The following is a 15,528-nucleotide window of genomic DNA, read 5'->3' on the forward strand; positions in this document are numbered from 1 at the left end:
GTGGACCATGCATGTCCCCTCAGAGTAGTGGGGTCCCCCCACAGCTTACAGGACAGCAAACTAGCACACAGGAAAGCTCACAGGAGCCTGCCTGGGCAGCAGGGATTAAATCCATGCTGGAGACTGTGACTACAGAGTTAGCTACCACCACAGCGCAGACCCAGAGTGTGCAGAGAGAGCTTGCTATCTTATCTGCTAGAGTTGATATAATAACTCCTATTCCTGGGTTGTCTCGTAAGAGAGGTGCACCCTCCCAAATCCCTGAGTCTGGTGCAGAGGAGGGGGGGGGGAGGAGGAGGAGGATGAAGAAGCGGAGGAGGATGGTGAGGAGCATGATACCTCTTCCCAGTCACTGCTCCAGGGCACTGAGCCATTAATTATGGCAATCAGGGAGGTGCTTGACCTTCCCTTAGCTGAATCCTCTGATGGAGATTCTTTCTTTGCCACTCAGAAAAAGCAGCAGGTTGTGTTTCCTGAGCAGACTGACTTGGAGACTACATTTAAGTCAGCGTGGAAAAACCAAGAGATGAGGTTTAAGGTCTCTAAGAGATTTAAATCTACTTTTCCGTTTGAACCCACGGGGAGGAAAGTGTGGGAGGAGCCACCTGCGGTGGATTCCTCAGTGTCCCGGTTAGCAAAATAGATGGTGCTCCCGGTGCCGGGGTCTTCCTCTCTGAAAGACGCTACAGATAGGAAGGTTGAAAACACCCGTAAGTCCATTTTCACTGCTAGTGGGGCGTGCCAACGCCCAGTGTTAGTGAGTTGTTATATGGCAAAGTCTATATTCACGTGGGCCTCCCAGATTCAGGAGGGCCTATTGAATGACATGACGGTGGCGCAGGTGTCTGAAAAATTACACCATACTCAGGACACAGCTAAAGTTCTGTGTGAGGCACAGAAGGAGTTAGGGGCCATTAACAGCTGCAACTCAGCCATGGCGGTGTCGGTCGCAGGTCCCTCTGGCTCCGGCAATGGGTAGCCGACGCTGACTCCAAACACAGTGTAGAAAACCTTCCCTTCACGGGTGAACGGTTTTTTGGCAGTGATTTGGAAGATTTAATCTCTAAAGCCACTGCAGGGAAGTCCACCTTCCTTCCCTCGACCCCACAGGCACCAAAGCGTCCTTTTCCCAGTCACACCTAACAGTCCTTTCGGACCGGTAAATTCCGCCCAAAAGCCAGGGATGGTTCTAATGCAAATAGAGGCTCCCAAGGTAAATTTAGGAAGCCATCTGCTTTGGCCACACAAGAGCGGCCATCCGGGGCAACTGCAAGTAAACCTGCAGCATGACGGTGGGGCTCCACCACTAGCTCCGGTCAAGGTGGGTGCCCGAATGGCATTCTTCGGCCATATTTGGGAAGCCTTGTGCCTATATTCTTGGGTACGGGGTATTATTTTGCACGGCTACAAACTGGAGTTTGCAAAACAACCACCTCACAGGTTTTTCAAATCAGTCCTTCCAGCGTCCACAGTGGACCGACTGGTATTGCAGCAAGCAATTCAAAGACTAGTGCTGGCCAGGGTAATAACCCCGGTCCCTCCCCTAGAAAGGGGGCAGGGTTATTACTCAAATCTATTTGTAGTCCCAAAACCGGACATTCAGTTCTCCCTATTCTGAACCTGAAATCCCTGAACCCATTCTTGACTGTAACCAAATTCAAGATGGAGTCCTTGCGGGCCGTTATAGCGGCGCTGGAGGAAGGGGAGTTCTTGGCATCTTTGGATGTGAAGGATGCCTACCTTCACATCCAAATTTGGCCCCCCCATCAGCGGTTCCTGAGGTTTGCGTTGCAGAACGATCTCTATCAGTTTCATGCGCTGCCGTTCGGCCTGTCCTCTGCCCTGCGCATATTCACCAAGGTGATGGCAGAGATGATGGTTGTTCTCAGAAAACAAGGGATCTGTGTCATACCATACTTAGAGGACCTGCTTGTGAAAGCTCGGTCATCAGAGGAATTACAGGTGGCTTTGCAGATTACCACGCGGATGCTCTCGGGTCACGGATTGCTCCTGAATTTGTCAAAGTCTTCTCTGATCCCTTCACAGAGACTTCTGTTCCTGGGGATGGTGATGGACACGGTTCTCATGAAAGTGTTCCTCCCACAAGACAAGATTTCGGCCATTCAGCAACTTGTCAAGGACTTGCTGGGGAGCCCCCAGGTGTCGGTGCATCAATGCATTTTTATTGCTTGGGAAGATGGTGGCTTCTTTCGAGGCCCTCCAATTTGGGAGGTTTCACAGCAGGATCTTCCAGCTCGATCTCCTGAGCAAATGGTACGGGTCACATCTTCAGATGCATCAGAAGATTGTGTTGTCTTCTCGGACAAGAATGTCGCTCCAGTGGTGGCTCCACATGCCCAACCTGCTGGCGGGGTGGAGGATTGGCATCCAGAATTGGGTCCTGGTCACCACGGATGCAAGCCTCCTGGGATGGGGTGCTGTGACGATGGGTCAATCCTTCCAAGGCAAGTGGACCCTCTGGGAATCACGACTCCACATAAACAACCTGGAGTTATGTGCGGTATATTATGCACTTCTGGAGGCGGTCCGCATCCAATCAGACAATGCCACTTTGCAGAGAATCTACTACGTGTGTTCGGACACAGAGGTTCACCCTGTACTTCTATCAATCAGTCAGTAACTCTGGAGATATTGATGATCAATTGGGGGAACAGATCACTCACAGACACTAGGTAAAATGCCTTGAGCGTTACAGATCTGTTCTTATCTGATGGATCCTTAACCAGTAATATTTATCCATGAAACAATAGGGGTTACTGAAGGATTTAACCAATATGAAAATAAGGAATGCAGTTAATACATGTAGATAAGCATAGGTATGCGTACGGGGGGTGGCAATTGCAGCTAGGCAGAGTTGACCCTGCCTGCCTAAATGAGTTGATATGAGGGGGCATCCAGCAGTGCAGAGCGAGCAGCGCACACACACAGGTAGCCAAGTCTCTGCACCCTTCCTCCCACGATCCCTGCCGATGCAGCATTAATTAAGTCAGCTCGGCCGTACCTCCAGCGACTACCCCGCTCTGAGCGACATGATCATTTCTTGCAGCGATTGGAGCCTCTGCATTAACATATGGTAGAGCAACAGATGGAGCCCCTGCCATCCTTGGCCGGGGCTTGCCAGACCCTCCCCGCTGGCAAGTGCCGGTGGCCGGGGCTTCACTGAACTGGGACATGCATGCGTCTCATGCGCACGCGTGTCCCAGTCTCTCGGCGGGGAAGTTGCGTGTCCCTGCCCGTCTCCGCTTCAGGGAGATGAGCAGGGTTAGGGGGGGCGCTCGGGGCGGCGAGGGCAGCGACGGCGGATGCAAGCCTCCTGGGATGGGGTGCTGTGACGATGGGTCAATCCTTCCAAGGCAAGTGGACCCTCTGGGAATCACGACTCCACATCAACAACCTGGAGTTATGTGCGGTATATTATGCACTTCTGGAGGCGGTCCGCATCCAATCAGACAATGCCACTTTGCAGAGAATGAACTATGTGTGTTCGGACACAGAGGCTCCGTTGTCCAGGGGGCATGCAAGTGTCTCGTGCGCGCGCACCCCCTGGCGGGGCTGGCGCGATGGTGGGACTGGCGTTAGAAATGCCAGCCCCATCTGTAGTGCAGAAGCTCCGCTCGCTGGCAGTAATAAACATGTCGCTCCGCGTGGGGTGGTCGCCAGAAGTGCGGCTGAGTTGGTTGACCTAACTAAAGCTGCATTGGCAGGGATTGTGGTTAGTAGGAGGAAGGGCTCAGAGACTTGGCTGCCGCTAACAAATATGGCAGAAGGGGGCTGCTGGGCATGCCCTCATGCAGCACCTCCTCCTATGGAGTCCAATGACAGTGCAGAGCCAGACAAGCCACTCCCCTAAGAAAGAGCAGCAGGTGCATGAATGGCTAATCACACTCCAGCGTAATTTTTTTTTTTTTAATGGACAATTTGTCAAATGTAAAGTTAAGTGTGTGGCATTATGTGCAATGGGCATTAAGGTGTGTGGCATTATGTGCAATGGGCATTACAGTGTGTGGCATTATGTGCAATGGGCATTACAGTGTGTGGCATTATGTGCAATGGGCATTACAGTGTGTGGCATTATGTGCAATGGGCATTACAGGTTGTCGCATTGGGCCTTAGTCTAGTTCACCCTTTCTGACAAAATCCTTGTTAGATTTACAAAACCATGTGCACTGCAGGGGAGCAGATGTTACTTGTGCAGAGATAATTCGATTTGGGTGAGTTATTTTGTTTCTGTGCAGGGTAAATACTGACTGCTTTATTGTTACACTGCAATATAGATCTCACTTTGAAGTAAAACCCCACCTAAATCTAATCGCTCACTGCACAAGTAACATCTGCAGGAGGCCGCCGTGGTCATAGGGGAACAGGTAAGTATGAAAAAAGGGGTTCTGGGGGGAAAACAGTATGGCTGTGCGTTTCATACGGCCGGAAATGCGTTCCACAATGTTAATCGTGGATACGCATCCAAGTTGCCGGGCACATACAGATTTTAAAAGGTGGCTGTGCATTCCAGCTGTTTATATTATGCGTAGATATCCATGTTATTGCTGCTTTTTAAATTCTCTTGCACCTTATTTATTTATATATATGCGAAATCATGCTGGAGATATGCATAACATGTTTTTCTGAATAGATTCCAATACATCCCGCTGGTGACACGCATAATATAAACAGCTGGAACGCACAGCCATCTTTTAAAATCTGTATGTGCCCGGCAACTTGGATGCGTATCCACGATTAACATTGTGGAACGCATTTCCGGCCGTATGAAACGCACAGCCATACTGTTTCCGCATGGAACGCGGAAGTAAGTGTAATCAGTAGCGCTATTTAAAGCGCTCAGAGACATGGTTAGGAACGCTACTGACGAAGGATCTATAGGATCCGAAACGCGTTTAGCGCTTCCTAACCCCTTGACATTTATCCTCATCTTGACCTGGGACCACTGTGAAGGATCGGACATTCGTCAGGAAGGACTCGCACCAGATCTAGACTGGATTGCCCTACCGCTGAGACTGCCTTGTATCCTGCATTGCCCCGGGTTGTGGATATCTATATGTTTTTATAACCCCCCCCACAATTGTAAGTGTACAACCTGAATTAAAATAGAAAAAGTGTTTATCAGTCTGCACTATCTGTTTTTTCTTTTTCATTTCATGGTACCATTTGTGGAGGAGGAGTGTTGCTTTTGGATTCAATCATACAGTACTTATGAAAATCCTATGGTGATATAACTTTTAGACATTTCACCCAATCACTTTATTGGTGATTCATTTGATGGGAACCACCTGAGCGCTGGAGAACTGTTCTTTTTCTCGTTCTGCAATATTGTTGTTAGGTGTTATTGAATGACACCTTAAGGACTTTATATCCAGCTGCTTTATGGTGTTTATATAAGCGCACAAATTCACTAAGTCACCCCATTGTTACTAACTGCATAACGCTGACTGACTACGCTAACTACGTACAGTAAGCTCCGGCTAGCCGCAAATATACTGACTATGCTAAGTACACGCTAACTGCATAACTCTGATTGACTACGCTAACTACATAAGCTCCAGCTAACCGCGAACGTACTGACTAGGCTGACTACACGCTAACTGCGTAATACTGAGTGACTACGCAAACTACATAAGCTCCAGCTAGCCGTGGTGCGGGAAGCTGATTCTGACAGGCACGCTGACTAAACTGACTACACTAACTACGCTGGCTGCAGGAACACTACACTGATTCTGACAGGGACACTACACTGACTACGTAACTGCCGCCATGAAACTACACAAGTACCGATGCATTTAACAAGGAATAAAATAATGGTACTTGTGTATTATAACGGCGCCCCCCGATGTTGGTCGTGCGATGTTTTTATCGCATCGCATGCCATACACCTGATGGCATGCGATGCGATGCGATTTTACACCACTATTCGATTAAAAATTGTACAAGCACCCTAATGTGTGGTTTTAAGCACCCAAATGGGTGCTTACAATGTTGAATGCACCCCCACGTCACCCCCCACTATAAACGTGAACCCGAAGCGTGGCAAGGAGCGGCGGTACGCGTCTTACGACCTTTTCATACCCCCACTATCCACGTCGGCGTGAAGTTGATTTTATATAGTGTGGCGAGCGCAGTGAGCCACCGAGCCCAAAGCTTGGCGAGCGCAGCAAGCCCCGCAAGGGGACGCGTATACCTGTGAAGTTATGCACGTCCCCTCGCGGGGCTCTCTGTGCTCGCCGCGCTTCGGGCTCGGTGGCTCGCTGCGCTCGCCAAACTATATAATATCAACTCCACACCGACGTGGATAGTGGGGGTATGAAAAGGTCGTAGGACGCGTACCGCCGCCCCTCGGGGGCTCGCTGCGCTCGCCATGCTTTGGGTTCACGTTTATAGTGGGGGGTGACGTGGGGGTGCATTCAACATTGTAAGCACCCATTAGGGTGCACTTAACATTGTAAGCACCCATTAGGGTGCTTATACAATTTTTAATCGCATCCCACCGCATTGTATGACATTGTATGCCATATATAATGTCATACAATTTTAAAATTGTATGCCATTGTAGAACATCGCGTGATATCGCATCGCATTGCATACTATCGTATGCCTTATGGTATACAATTGGATGGGCGCCGCTATAATACACAAGTACCAAAATAATTATTATTATGTACCGAACATTACCTTCTTACACAGATTCTAGCAAATTTTTTCAAGTTAGAAATAATTTTTACAATGTTTAATTGATATACAGTACACTGTAATTGTGTACTATTGATTGATTTTGAACATTGCCAAATGCAAATTATACAAAAAGCCCAGCACTAATCATAGAGCCCTTTTGTGTTAAACTTGCCAACTCTGATCCCAGTACATCTCTGCCTGCAACTGTTATACTGTGCGGCACATTTCAGTCTGTCAGACCAACCAGAAGGAAGAGATGTACAGAACTGGGAGCAGAGTTAAAAGTGGACACTCTCTGCTTTAAAAATACCATGAGAAGTCAGATCCAATTTACATTCAGAGAGTTAAAAACGCACGCCATTACATTGGCCGAGTTCCTGCAAAAGTCAGACATTCTACAGTCTGATTTTGTACAACAGTTTCCCTTGCACTAAAATCATCTCATCACATTTTTGCCAGAGTCTTTTATCTCATTATAGATGAGGTTGTATGAGATATATACAGTATTATTCTTTATTTACTAAACACGAGAAGGACAGCCCCAACATGAAGCCTAACTTTTGACAAAGTTAACGCTAAAGAGCAATGCTCGTATAATGATCCGTTTCACCTCTTGGTTCCTCAGGCTGTATATCAGTGGGTTCAACATTGGTGTAACCACAGAATAAAGGATGGAGGCCACTATGTCTAGTTTTGTTACAGCACTGGAAGGAGAGTGTAGGTAAGAGGAAAAAACTGCCCCAAAGAAGATACAGACGCACATGAGATGTGAGGAGCAGGTGCTGAAAGCTTTCTGCCGGCCCTTAGCGGACTTAATACGCAAAATTGAATAAATAATGAGGATGTATGAGACAAGGAAAATCATCACAGAACCCATGCCAGAAGACGCTATAATGGAGACAGTTACCATATCACAGGAGAATATGTCTGAGCAGGACAATCTGAGCAATGATGGTATGTGACAGTAGAAGTGGTCTATAAGGTTTGACCTGCAGAAGCTGAGACTGAACACACAACTGGTCTGCACCGATGACTGCAAGAAGCCGAAGGAGGTGACAAGGAAAACAAGAGTTTGACATTTCTTCTTGGTCATTATTGACACATAATGAAGTGGATGGCAGATAGCAGCGTACCGGTCATAGGCCATGTTGGAGAGAAGAAGACCCTCACTACATGATAAGGCAGCAAGGAAAAAAAAAACTGTAGGGTGCAGCTATTGAATGAGATGGTCTTGCTTACAGAAATGAGATCATGCATCATCTTAGGAGTTATAACTGTGGAGTAGAAAACATCCACCAGAGAGAGGTAGCTCAGGAAATAGTACATCGGAGTATGGAGGGTTGTGCTGCTATAGATAATTGTCATCATGCCAACATTTGCCAGTATGGTCACAATATAAATATTTAAGAAGAGTATGAAGAGGAACGGGGCAAGATGAACATTATCTGTTAGTCCTGTAAACACAAAGACCTTCACCTGGGTCTTGTTTACGACGTTCATATACATCTTTCTCTATCTAGAGGGGAGAAAAAAGTATGTTTAATGTTTTAAATAAAAGACACAACAATATCTATATAATAAGTTGAAGAGTCTGTGTGCGTGTGTGTGTGTGTGCGTGTGTGTGTGCGTGTCCGTCGCATTGTGGACACACCGTGGCACTCAGAGACACCAAATTTGGCAACAAGATACCTCTGGACCCGGTGGTGTGCACCTCGAAGCCGTTTTTGGGAAATTTCACTTAGAATTTTAAAAAACACCAAGTTTTAATTTCCCTTCATTGATGATCTGGGGAAAAGATTGACGATCTGGGAAACCGTGGACGAAGGAACAACTCCACACCTGATTTCATTGCTGTCATTGAGTAAGACAGACACATTCTAACATTATGGTGAAGGCTTTAAACAATTAGGAAATAATTGAGGATATACATAGAACACAACACACACACATACACATTGTACACACACACACAGTACACCACATACGCACACATAGCACACACCACACACATTTATACGTAGAGCACCTCACACACTTAAGCTGTGTACACACGGGGGAGATAGGGGCTGAAATCGCTGGAAACACACTGCATGCAGTACAAATCCATACACACTACAACACACACCCAAAAACAGTACAACATACACACAACTCCTGGCTTCAATCAATTCTATGGAGACGGACCACGATAAAATGGCCGCCCCATGAAGCAGACAGTTCTCTGAAACTGTTTGCGGTATGGGGGCGGCCATTTTATCGTGGTCCGTCTGCATAGAATTATTAAGTGAAGCCAGGAGGGGAGCCGGGACGCGCAGACAGGTAAGCCTGCGGCGATGGGGGGGGGGGTGGCACCGGCGGCCGGGGTGGGGAGGGGGGGGAGGCTCTCCCCCATTAACGGCGGGGGTGGGGAGGCCGGCGGGGAGGGGGGAGGTGCCCCCTCATTAACGGCAGGGGGGCGCCCCAAACCAAGCTACGCCACTGAGTAGACACACACTTAAACATTGCCAGGATATGCACAGCACACTACACACACATATATACGTAGCGCACCTCACAAACTTACACATTCGGCAGATATACACACAACACACACACATAACACACAACTCACAGTACAACACACACCAACATCCACTACAACACACACCCAAAAACAGTACAATACACAGAACACACACTTAAACATTGCACAGATACACACACATAACATACCTCTAACAGCACAACACACACCCACAAAACAGTACAACACACACAAAACACACACATTTAAACATTGCACAGATACACAAAGACACAACACACACATACTGTATATACATAGCACACCTCATACACTTACGCATTGGACAGATACATACAATATAACACACAAAACCACATACATTACAACACACACACAAAAACAGTACAACACACACAAACACACAGAACACATAAAAAATAATTTGCCGTTTATTTAACAGTCTGTACCGGCAAATAAAAACTGTACCTAATGTACCATTTCTACTTTGTTCCCCATATCCGTCTCTCCAGTCCTCCAGTTGCACTGAGAAATCTTTGTCCTGGCCAATGCACCCATTGATCAATACAAAGTGGGTACACTGCACTCACCCTGTTAGTCAGTTGGATATCAGGCACTGCTCTGCCTTAAGGGTTTCCCAGACTCATTTGGTTCACAGATAATGTTTGGTCGATGGGCATGAGCGCTGCATGCATTTGTTTGAATGTTATGAGTGTAAGAAGTTGAAGAATAAGACTGAGATGAAGATTTGTCATGTTATAGTGTACAATTTACTCAATAAATCGTGAAAAAAATATGTGTACATAGAAGTACAATCAAAAAATGAAAGTAGGATTAAAAAATAAATGATGATTCAAACTGATAATTGTTTGGATGGCGGTGGGTTGCGAAACAAATCTATAGGTGGAGGGGGTATGGATATTGTGGGCATAATTGGTGTTTGGTACACCTACAGGGGGTACCCAGATGATGAGAAAATTTCACTACAGTGTCACCGTAGGGGGATTTCCAATTGGGGTTCAGGTGGTCTTTTAGGGACCCCTTAAAAATCCCGTTGGTCTCTTCTCCTGGAGCCTATGGTCTCCCTCAGTGATTGACTATTATTAAGGGAGACCGTAAGCTCAAGGAGAAGAGACCTACAGAATTTTAAAGGGTCCCTAAAAGACCACCTGGACCCCAATTGGGAATCCCCCTATGGTGACAATGTGACCGTGACACTGTAGTAAAAATCCCATCAATTGAGGGCCCCCTGTAGGTGTAACAAACACCAATTATGCCCACAATATCCATACCCCCACCTATAGATTTGTTTCCCAACCCACCCTATCCAAACAATTATCAGTTTGAATCAGAACTTATTTTTTAATCCTACTTTCATTTCTTGATTATACTTCTATGTACACTTACATTTTTTTCACGATTTATTGAGTAAATTGTACACTTTGTAATATGGCAATTCTTTTTCTCAGTCTTATTCTTCAACTTCTTTCACTCAAACCATATCAATGCACCCATTGATGATTGTGATGGCTGGATCAGTGGATTGGCTCGGCGGGTCTAGGGAAGAATTTGGCCCATTACACCCATTCCCAGTGGGGCATTACAGTGGTGCGGGTAGCGTGCGTCGCGTCATGACATCATGTGGCCAGGCCCGTGGACCTGCTCCCACACTCAGGGGCTGCCCCACTGTTTGGTAGAGATGCCCGGTGCATGTGCTTTACAGATCCCCAGACCTCAGAGACTGCTGCAGGTTCGGTGAGGGGAGTGGCAGTGGCAGGGAGCAGTGAATTTTTAATTTATTATGGCGCGGTAAGTAACGCCCACCCCGGTCCACACGCACTCAGCGCCTGTAATTACACACCCTAGAAACTGTACAATTTGAAAGTATACAAATGGAGGTGTGGCCACGTCCCTTTCTGATTTTGTACCGATTTCTGACCCTCAGATGTTGGAGGATATGTCATACAGTAGGTGCTAAATCTCAGGAGTGGATGTGGAATTCATCAACACATACAAGTTATCAACCCAGGAGCGTTGTGTTTCAAACAACAACACCAAACCTGATTTCATTGCCGTCATTGAGTATCAATGCAAACACATTCAAACATTATGGTGAAATCTACAACAAATTACAATCTTAGGTCTTTGGCACAGCATATTGTAAGATGACATTTTTCAGCAATTTTGGAAATAAAGAAACCCCAAGGGTTTCCCGGGCAACGCCGGGCGGGTGAGCTAGTTATATAATAATAAAAAATAAATGCAACATAAACCCTGTATATAATGTGATAACTGTGTATAAGGACACAAATATGATAGGATAACAAAATATACTTTCAAACATTTATCAATGTTTCAGCTCAAAGATCCATGATAAGTTTGTCCTGTGAACAAAAAGACCTTCACCTATTTATGATGTTCATATAAATCTCTCTTTCTAGAGAGGAGAACATGTAAAATATTGAAAGTATAAATTTCACTTTCAAGTATATATAAAAAGAAAAGTTTGCAACATAAATCCAGTATCGCTATATATAAAAGGCAAAATACTCCTCACTTTTTTAGGTGAAGTGCCGCAAGTGACCACTAGAGCAGGATGGACCAAATTTACTCTTAACAGAAAGTGTAACCAAAATAATCTGTTTCAATCTTCCTGGATATATTGAAAGGATGCTGTGAAGACAGAGATTAGATGTAGGCCAGATAGGGTTCAGGCCATGATTATGACTGGTTTTTAACTAGTTTCATATAAAGGTCTCTCTCTCTCTCTCTCTCTCTCTCTCTCTTAAAAGAACTGAAATGTTTAAAGTAAAATACACCTCCTAAATTAATCTAAAAATGAAAACAACAAAACAAAAAGTAAAAAAAATTAAATTTCAAATCATTATATTTCTTAAAATAGGTAATGTTTATAAAGACATTAGCAGGAACACAAAATGTACCTTTAAGTCAGTGGCAAAGAGCCTTTAGTTTTTTTAACCAATTTTATCTTATATCTGAAAGAAACCTAATAAGTTATATATAATAATAATGCCACTACTACTACTATTACTAATAGTAGTAAGAATAATAATAATAATAATAATAATAATTATTATTATTATTATTATTGCATTTTTTAATGCTCTTTCTCCAACTGAACAAACACAATCATACACAGGATTATTAATACTGATAACAGCCAACACAATTCTAAAATAAATAAAAAATAATATTTAAATTGTCCTATTAATTTAGATTTAAGATAGAAATGAGCAACGGTTTGGAAAGCAAATTTGATAAAAGTTCCTTTTAAAATTGTGTGGGTGTTTTTTTAACGTTGTCTAGATCTTGGTATCAAGAGAGAGCACAGGGGAGTTTGTTGCAGCACCTGGTCTTTTTTTATTATATAACACAGTCTGCTGTACATGTGCACTGTATACTGTAGGTCTATTTATTTACTTATTGTCTGGCTATGCGCATCCTTCCTCTAAAAGGCAGAGTAATTCCACATATTTTGCAGAAAACTATTGTATTAAATATGTTTATAATATTTTAAGAAATAAAATAATTAAGGAAAAGCAATGATACAGAAAAGAAACATTATATCCAGGACAGAAATATGGATCAGACGAACTCAGACTAATCAAAGCTTTCATTTGAAATATAAATCTCTAGAATATATATCACAGACACAAATTTCTCTCTTTAAATTCTTGATATGGATTTTTTTTTTGGAGACAATAGCTCTACAGTAAGGAGACGTCCAGTAGAAAACAAGTTATTAATGATCCAATCATTGAACAAGCCAACACCGTCACCAGAAATATTATATAGATATAAAATTCCTTTGTCAAATTTTAAGTCAATTGTTAATAGTAAATTACCTTGGTTTAAGAGCCTTTTACCAGTGAGAAGCCATACTTTTAAGTCAACTGGTTCTTGACGTAAATATAATCTAATAGAAAATAATAATTACTGTACAAATTAGTAAAACAATTCTGCATTTTGGAGTTTATCTGTGTGGTTTAGATCCAGCAATTACAACAATTCTCCACTACGTTCCTTTATTATAGTAAACTCAATTACCCAGGAGCATAATTATTCTCTGTCACAGAGGGGATATTATATATTATTGTAAAACAGAAACAAATCGTTTTGGGACCAATTTACTTTTATTTGTTGACTAGTTTAACCATGATTATTCTAATTTTTTTTTATTTTAAATGTTTTTTTTTTTCTTTTACATATTTGTTACGAATTATATTAATATATCTGCTTAACTCAATTTCCTCCATCAAAATAGGCCTTTTTATGAAGGTTTTATGTCGTTACCCATGGATTGGGTCATTTTTATTGTAATTGTACAGTGAGTTGTACCACTTACAGTCTATAAGTTGAGAGAGGGTGACATGTCCAATGTATTCTTGTCACAAATAATAATAATAATAATAATAATAATAATAATAATATCCATTCTCAAATATAGAGATAGAACTGAATGAAAAACAAATGCATCTCATCTGGATATCACATATATAAACCTACATTTTTCTAACAACATCACCAAGATGATACAAAAAAACCTTGATCCTCCCTCCTCTGACCTATGGTACCTTAAGATCTTAATAGTTCATGTCTGTGGGTGTCAGGGATAGGCTGTTGGTGACAGGGAGATGTAAATGGATAAAGGAAAAGACCGAAGGTGATATGGAGTCATGTGTGACGGAGATATAAATGATGACAGGGAGATGCCCTGGATGACAGGGAGACAGTAACAGAGGCATTGGTTCACTATGGGAGGCAGTGGTGAACAGGGAAAGGCAGACAATGACAGGGAAAGTCAATGAGCAACAAGGAGAGGCGGTGAATGACAATGAAACATAGAGGATGCATATGTCCCCATGGGTTGTGTCCTTGACCCCCATTCTTCTGCCTGTACATAAGTGTACTCATAAGTTAAAAATGGACACAACTCCACAGGTGGATAGACAGATCTGCCCCCACAATGAAACTTTTTGAGGAAAAACTATTTTATATATTCCGTATGGAATGGGTGGAGGCGACACTACAAAAAGAAAAAAAGGGTGAAAGAGTTATTTGAAACTTGGGGAAATATCATAGAAAAACAGCCAAATATAATAAAGATACATCTAAGAAAATGTTTCCAAACAACGAGTTGGTACGAAACGAGAATAGCACAAAATGAAGATCCGATAAGCACTATTTAAACCCACTAGAATAAAGGGAGATAAGGAGAAATGCGAGAGTTAAAGGAAGGGGCCAAGATTTAGAGGCATAGATAGTCTGGTACAAAAAAGAGGGGAACTAAAGAGGATAAAATACGTGATTGATTGATTGGTAGGAATGTATCCTACGCTGTCTGTATAACAGGCCACCATCTGCACCTGCTCCTATCGGAAGAAAGGAAATCCTTGAATCAATGGTTACCACCTATTACACAGTGGATCAGGGGCCTTAGGCATCAGGGATAACAAAGTATTAAAATCATTTATATGGGGATAACCCTATGGGAGAACCTCATCTCCTTATAGACAGCATAATAGTGGTCTTATATGTCCTTTTATATTGTTTGCTGTTTAATTGCTTTGTATATTTTATATTATTTGTCGTATGATTATTTACCTATTTTTTATGAGTTTGGATTAAATTTATAATTTCCTCCTCTATGGAGTACTTCACTAATTCAAGGTTAAAAAAAAAAAAAATACCCCTAGCACCATTTGGTAACCATCTAAGGGATAGAATTTATAAACCTTTAGCGTGGTCCTTATCGGGGATCCTCTTAGTGACTAAATTGAGGAATCCTGAAGTGGGTTATATAGCTTATCCATAACAGATACAAAACCCCTTTTGGGCCTTGTTCACATGAGAATGTATATGGCCCTCCACCAGAAAATTGATTCTAGTACTTGTACCAATGTTCCTGTTATTAACATATATTTGTAATCATCTCTGATGTATTGACTACCTGATGCAACTGCATGAAAGCTTCTTTTAATAATGTATATATGAAACTGAACTGAATTTTTTTTTGATTAATGTACATTTGCTTCAATAAAAAAAAAAAAAAAATGGACACAACTGAAATGATCATCTTTCCCCCATCCAGAGTCTCCATCCCCCCAATCTATAAAAAAATGTAACAAAACCATCATCTTTTTATCAACTCCGCTGATTGGGCATTTTTTTTGGGATGGTCCATCTCATTTGCCCCCCACATTCAAACTCTGGATCAATCCTGTTGGTTCCAGCTATGCAACATGATCGCATCAGACAATTCAACTCTCAAAGAGCGAATT

The 15,528-nt window shown here is 43.1% G+C and overlaps 1 pseudogene; it reads right to left on the reverse strand.

Annotated features, from left to right (window-relative positions):
* Positions 1-7,255: 7,255 nt before the first annotated feature.
* Positions 7,256-8,208, reverse strand: LOC146073507 (olfactory receptor 5B12-like; annotated as a pseudogene).
* Between the last annotated feature and the right edge of the window lie 7,320 nt (positions 8,209-15,528).

Source organism: Crinia signifera, chromosome 4, assembly GCF_055691185.1.
Source record: "Crinia signifera chromosome 4, ASM5569118v1, whole genome shotgun sequence".
Classification (NCBI taxonomy): domain Eukaryota; kingdom Metazoa; phylum Chordata; class Amphibia; order Anura; family Myobatrachidae; genus Crinia; species Crinia signifera.